The 6,839-nt window shown below is 32.5% G+C and overlaps 1 long non-coding RNA gene across 1 annotated transcript; it reads right to left on the bottom strand.

The window, feature by feature from the left end:
* Positions 1 to 1,985: 1,985 nt before the first annotated feature.
* LOC142176763 (uncharacterized) lies at positions 1,986 to 5,168 on the bottom strand. Its single transcript, XR_012705559.1, has 2 exons — positions 4,283 to 5,168; positions 1,986 to 2,303 (listed from the first exon to the last, which is right to left on the bottom strand). It is a non-coding gene; the product is annotated as an uncharacterized LOC142176763 (long non-coding RNA).
* Between the last annotated feature and the right edge of the window lie 1,671 nt (positions 5,169 to 6,839).

Below are 6,839 nucleotides of genomic sequence, written 5' to 3'. Positions count from 1 at the left end.
AATACATATAGCAGGGCAAGCTGATCAAAGCTTTAATACCTCAATATCATCCCAGGGTGGAACCTGGCAAGTTTAATTTTCAAAAAGACAAGCTCAAATTTGGGATTTTTAAAAAATGGCGTGAAGGTGGGACTTAATAATTAATGACGGGCGGATTTATAGCCCCAACCATGGGACACGTGAACCCATGGTCTCACTGTCAAATTAAGTATTTTATGTGGGTATTTTCTAGAATTAGTCTAATATTATCTGTTGGCACCTCTGCTCCAAAACAAATTGAATGATACACTTGGTTGAATATTAGATTATTTACCTTGAGGAAACAAGAATTTTCCCACTTAATACTTTTTTTTAGTGGTGCACCCATATTCAAGAAATCCTATATCGCCTATGATTAACGAACCCTAAAAACACTGAACACTGGATTTCTGGATCACAAACCAGATTCAGCAAGAGCTGAATTGTTTAATGATAATATGAAGTGAGGGTTCTTCATTTGTCAAAAATTGGATTATCAATTGAAATGCCCCATCCAAGTATTCGTTCAGAAATAATATTCACTTCATCATAAGTCCCTTACTCTATATAGCTCCAATAATGTACAGCTCCCCTATGTATATTATGTGGGTTTGTTGGAAAGATGAACAAGGGTACATAATCTCACATCTTTAGGGGTCGTTTGGTATAATGCTGAATAGGGTGTATTAGTAATGCTGGTATTAGTTATGTTTGCATTAGTTATGCTGGTATTAGTTATGCTGACATATTTCTTATCCATTGTTTGGTTTGATGTACTAAAGCATTGCACAATTTCTAAAAGAATTATTTGTTTACAAAAATACCCTCATAACCAGTCCACACCACATCTTTTTTAAAGAAACATATGTTGAGGAATGTTAGTGTATGAAAAGGGTTTAAACAAATTATTTGATTTGTCTAGCTATATTGTAGTATAGAACTTAATATTTATTTATAAAATAGAAAATATGCTAAGTATTTATTTATTTACTAGGGATATAATTTTATTTCTCACTTTCTTGGATTATTTCAAAATTGCATTATATAATAGCATATTTTAATCAAGTATAAATTTTGAAGGACATTTTTGTCTTTAACTAAGTTAATGCATGCATTAAAACCCATTGCATTGTTAATACCATAGTTTCTTATGCATTAGTTATGCATAGAATAATACCAAATAAGGTGTATAACTAATGCTTGCATAACTAATGCATAAGTTCAAAAAGTTTACCAAACAAAGCATTATTAATACACAAAGTTAATGCATGCATTATTTTACCTAATGTATCCTACCAAACGACCCCTTAGTGTTGATTAGAATGATGAGAAATAAAACAACTAACCTATCTTTTATCCCAATAAAATGAAAAAAGAGACTTGGAGAGGTGTAGAGTGCACACAGACCTTACCCTATCTTGCACAGATAAAGAGATTGTTTCCATTAGACTCTCGGCTCAACAAAATGAAAAGCAACAATAGTAACTAAAGTAAAACACAGGTTTAAGGATGGAATTTGTATATAAACTATGCCCAAGAGTATAACTAGTTAAGCTTCACGGGACACCTTCGTGTGTGGTAAAGAACTAGAACCAGCTTCTATTTTGCCCAAGAATTAAACATTTATTATATAAGCTTTCTGTCAAACTAGCTTCTGTTTCAGCTCCAATTATACGAGTAGTAAAAGAACTCCAACCAGCTTCTATTAGCTCCCAATTATATGAGTAGTAAAGAACTCAAACCAGTTTCTGTGTTAGCTCCACTTATATGAGTGGTAAAGAAGTTCAAATAGTTAGCTTTTTCCCATCTATTTTGCTAAATAAACCACTCTATAAGTCACAGTTTTCTTTGACATTACTATCTGAATAGACAGAAAGGGGACTGGCACCCAGCTAACACCACCCGTCAGGCGAAGCATACTTTTATATCTTAGCCATTAATTTGTAGCATTTGATTAATTAAATGAGTATCCAAATAATCTGATAATTAATTATGAACAATTAATATCTCAAAATATTACACTGAAACTCTAGTCCAAATCGTACACTAAACCATGGAGCATCTAAGAGAATTACAAAAGATATCATATGAATAAATAATAAAGACTCTTTTGGCAGCCTCCACGAATAATGCGGCGGCTAACCTCAATAACTAAATTAACTCTAGCGAACTCGTTAGCTACTAGCTCTGTCTTCACCAATAGTATTTGCATAGACATGCAGGTAAGGAGTGAGTTATACGTAAATATAACCAGTAAGATCCTTAACCCGCCACTCTGAATACCTCTGGAACAAGTGTTAGAAAATACAAACACACAATGAGCACAGAAATCTTTCACCATATAATTACTCTATAAGGTCCAAACAATTATTCAACAACAATATATATATATATATATATATATATATATATATATATATATATATATATATATATATATATATATATATATATACTCTAAGGACTTGTCATTAACGGCAGTGCAGGAAATTAACCAAACACCCCAACGAGTCCACGACAGCATACACAATATCCCAAATCTACCACGGCGGCATATACAATGCCCCAAATCTACCACGGCGGCATACACAATGCCCCAAATCTACCACGGCGCATACACAATGCCCCAAATATATTACGGCAGCGAAGAAATAATTTCTAATGCCCCAACGCCATAGCACGAGGCTACGCCACATCACACCATATCACAAATCACTTATTGAATAATTTTAGCTTTTTACAAAATAATATATATTTGCGGTTGGTCAACAACCACCGATTCTACCGAGCGCACGCTCGTGCCCAGTCAAACAGGTTCACATAAATTGGAACGGAGAAAGTATTAAATAATTGGTTCAAAAATCTGATGCAACTTTAATAATTGAGTTCTCATAAAAAGTTTCAAATCCTATATATTATTTAATTCTACTAAATATTGCATAGTCACTGATTTCTATTGTTTCATTACTAGTTGACAAAAATTCAATTGAAAAGACATAACCAAAATTTAGTAGTACCTGAACTTAACACCAAAGTGTAGCTAAAGTGATTCCTTTTCGTTGCTTCTTGGACAACGATGTTTTGCTCCAGAATAAGTGTTAAAACTTAATGTTAGTGGAATCAACCCAATTGGCTTCTCTGCCTGCTAGCTATTCACGTTGCCGTCAAGTTTATATCCCAAAGCCTCCTTTTTGTTTATAAATTGTTTATAAATAAAACCTAACAAGGTGGGGATAGACCCACCAGCTTCTTCTCCTTTTTTTTTAAAAATCAATTAAGTTAACTAATTTACTACCGATCATATATGTATATATTATAAAAATTGGCCTACTAACAAATTAACCAGTACACTATCTTATATGTTATAATAATTTTTCTTTTTTTACTAGCTTAGTATTTAACCCAATAACTACAAATAATGTTAATTCTATAATTTCACAATTAATAAGTATATAAAAATTATTTTAGGTTATTACAACATTACTATCTCAATAGACAGAAAGGGAAATTTTGTCATTGTTTTTAACTTCTGGATGCGAAATATGTTGAGGTCTTCTGCTCTTTAACCTTATTAATTTCTTCAGTTTATTTTTCTTTAGGAATAATTTTTGTTTAGATAACACACAAGTAACTTGCTGTAAAATATGAAGAAAATAGTTTACATGTGATGATAATTACGCATAAAATTATCATGCGTACCTTCCTTATTTTAGTTCTACTGTATTTACTAATTGTCCAGAGATTAAGCCTTCTTGTTTTCCATTTTAATTTTGTTACTTTCATGTTTTTCTAGAGACTATATATTTAACATATCCTCTGATTGATCGGCTTTTCATTTGTCTCACCAGATTTTAATTAGTTTGGTTAAACCTTAAAAGTGTGGAGGCCTATAACAAACATGTGAATACATTAAATCCTTAACATCACATGATGTTTTAGCCTTACAAAGTCCATTATCATATGCCATAGGACCAGTAGTGCCTATTACTTTAGGAAGCATATCTATCAAAGACATAAAAGAGTAGTACTTTCAGCTAAAATTAGAGTCCGTAGTTAGGGGATAGTTAGTCTATTTCTAATTAAACTCTAAATGCAAATAAGTAAAAAGCTTAATTTTAATAGACAATCTTTTGTTAAGTCTATTTGATGAACTTCATGGCTTATCATCCCCCCTCCCCCTCCCCCCCCCCCCCACACACACACACATATATATATATTGTAACTTGAATTATTACAAAATTGAGAGAAAGAGTAGAGGGTTTACATGTAAAGGTAGCTTAATTAACATCTCATTCCTCAGAAATGTCCTTTGAGTGCTTGTCAAAGCGAGGAGCTTTGGATCTAGCAATAGCTGCAAAAGCATAGGTGAACTCACAAGATAGAGTAAGTATAGAACTCAAGAATTAATCAAACAGTTAGAAAGTCAATAATCTGGTGAAACATAAAGAGAAAAATATATAAACAATCGAATTATGGTAAATCATGAGAAATAACTTTCACTTTCAGATTTTGCTTCTAACAAGTTTGCAAAGCAAGAGACAGCCGCAAAAGGAATCTCCAATTATGTAAATTAATCATGCAAATAGATTTCAAAATCTTTCATTTTATAGAATTTTTGCTTTCATCTTAGAGAAATCCCCGGAAAATGAGAACCTATATACTAGCAGATAAAAGAAATATGTCATGGGATGAGAAACATCTAGAATTTGACTATATACATAAAATACATATATAATAACAACCCACTATAATTTCACAAGAGAAGTCTGAGGAGGGGCAGACTTTGCCTCTGCCGAGGGTAAGAGAAGCTGTTTCTTGAAGAACCAACATTAACTACATATACAAAATGTGAAATAAATTTCAAGAAAACAGACGAATGAAAAGAGGAAAATTAGATGAAGTTAAGAGAAGAGAGGGATAGTTGGCTGAAGGTGATGACAGAAGCATAGAGAGCACAAATGAATTGAGATGCTTTTGCTGCACAAATTTAATTAGCATATCATCATCAGTGCTCTCTATCTTCTGTCAACAATTATCACCCTTTTTTGCCCACTTCCTCTATACTCATTACCCTAAATTTACATTTTGCAGTACCATATAATTTTCTCAGGACAAAAAAAAAGGGGGATTTTTTAGGGTTTTGGGGTGGGTGGGTGGGTGGGGGTGACGTTGAAGGAAGAAAAGGGTGCTAGGGCTATGTTAGAAATAGATATTTGGAGGAGTTAACCTATTGAAGAGTAGCAGTGTAGAAGGCTTCTTTTATAGGAAAATAGGAAGCGAGAGAAGATTGAGGGAAAGGTATTCTTGGTAAAAAGGGTTACCCAGTACACCTGTCCCTACTATATGTGTACTCTCTACTTTAATTTGTTATAACAGTTTTTCACGAGTTGAGTTTAGGTAAAAGGACAGCCAAAGATACACTGTAACTCTTAATAGCTCATTTGGTACGACAGATAAAAAATTAATTACATGAAATAAAATCACAGTATAACTAATCTCACAATTAGTTATTTCGAGATTGTCTTATCCTTTACATATTTATCATGCACGATTGATATTTACTTATTAATCGTGGTGTTTGAATCAGCTTGACAATAGTCAGATTGACAATAATCTTCTATAAGTTTCATTAATCGTTAGGCCATATTCTTAAAAGCAAAAAATGGGAAAAATATCTCTTTACTAAATAGAGAAACAAAGAGGGTTCCCCTGCTTTTCAACCATAAGATAAAATCAACTAATTGTCTTCTATGGATACTCTTTACTTTCATGTTACGAGATATAGTATTTGATATTTGGATATGCACTAAAAATGTAAATAGTTTTTACCATTTTTAGAAGATCATTTCCTTTTTTTCTAAAAGATTATCATTTAATGTTTTTATAAATAATTACCCACAATTATCTTTTCATGAAATCTTTTTTGTATGTATATGGAACTAATGCTTATATAGAACTTATAATCGTAAAATCAATTATATTTAAAGTTTTTTAACCAATCAAGAGTGGAGTTAGAAAAGATGTACGGCGCAGTAATTTATTGACTACTACAGTAAATGGGAGTTAACTTTTAAACTGACATGAATGGAGGATATGATTTTTCCAATCATTCAAGATCTTGGTGGTTATAAGTATCTTCTGCGCGTGATTTTTATTGGTAACTACTATCTGGCCTGGATCCTACAAGTTGAACCATTCATCTGCAGATCATTTCTCCTTCTAAAAAGATCCTACTGCAGCTTTATTTGATTTGTACTCTTGACCATCAGCTCGTGGGCAAAATTCTCCATATCTTTCAAGATTTATCACACTTCTCTTCTTTTTTTTTTATTAATCGTTTTTCCTTTTTTCCTTTATAGGTAAAGTTCACAACAATAATGTTATTCTTCCTACCTTGATAGCACTTGCTTTATGAGTTCTAAATTATAGGATAATAAAATAGTATTTGGTTTTGAAATTACTAATATAGAGTCTCGACTAATGCTACTGGGATTGACTAGTCGAACCCGTAACTAATGAACCTTCTAGCTCAATCCCTGACATGATATATAATCTAAAAATTATTAGAATAATAACCTACTATAACTAGTAAAATTGGAATGATATTATACAAAAAATTTAATATTGTATGTGTATATATATAACTTAAATCCTTTAAAAATAAGTAGTGCTAACATTACGAAGGACATGACACTCTAGTGAGCTATATTTAGGGATGGCAATGGGGCGGTGCGGGTGCGGGGCGATGCGGGTTTGAGCGTTAGCGGGTTGAGAGTTTACGGTTGCGGGGCGGGGTGGGTTCAAATTTTAAATTAAAAAAA

Source organism: Nicotiana tabacum, chromosome 22 (assembly GCF_000715075.1).
Source record: "Nicotiana tabacum cultivar K326 chromosome 22, ASM71507v2, whole genome shotgun sequence".
Classification (NCBI taxonomy): domain Eukaryota; kingdom Viridiplantae; phylum Streptophyta; class Magnoliopsida; order Solanales; family Solanaceae; genus Nicotiana; species Nicotiana tabacum.
Note: the sequence above shows the minus strand (reverse complement) of the source record. Positions and strands in the feature narration are given on the sequence as shown.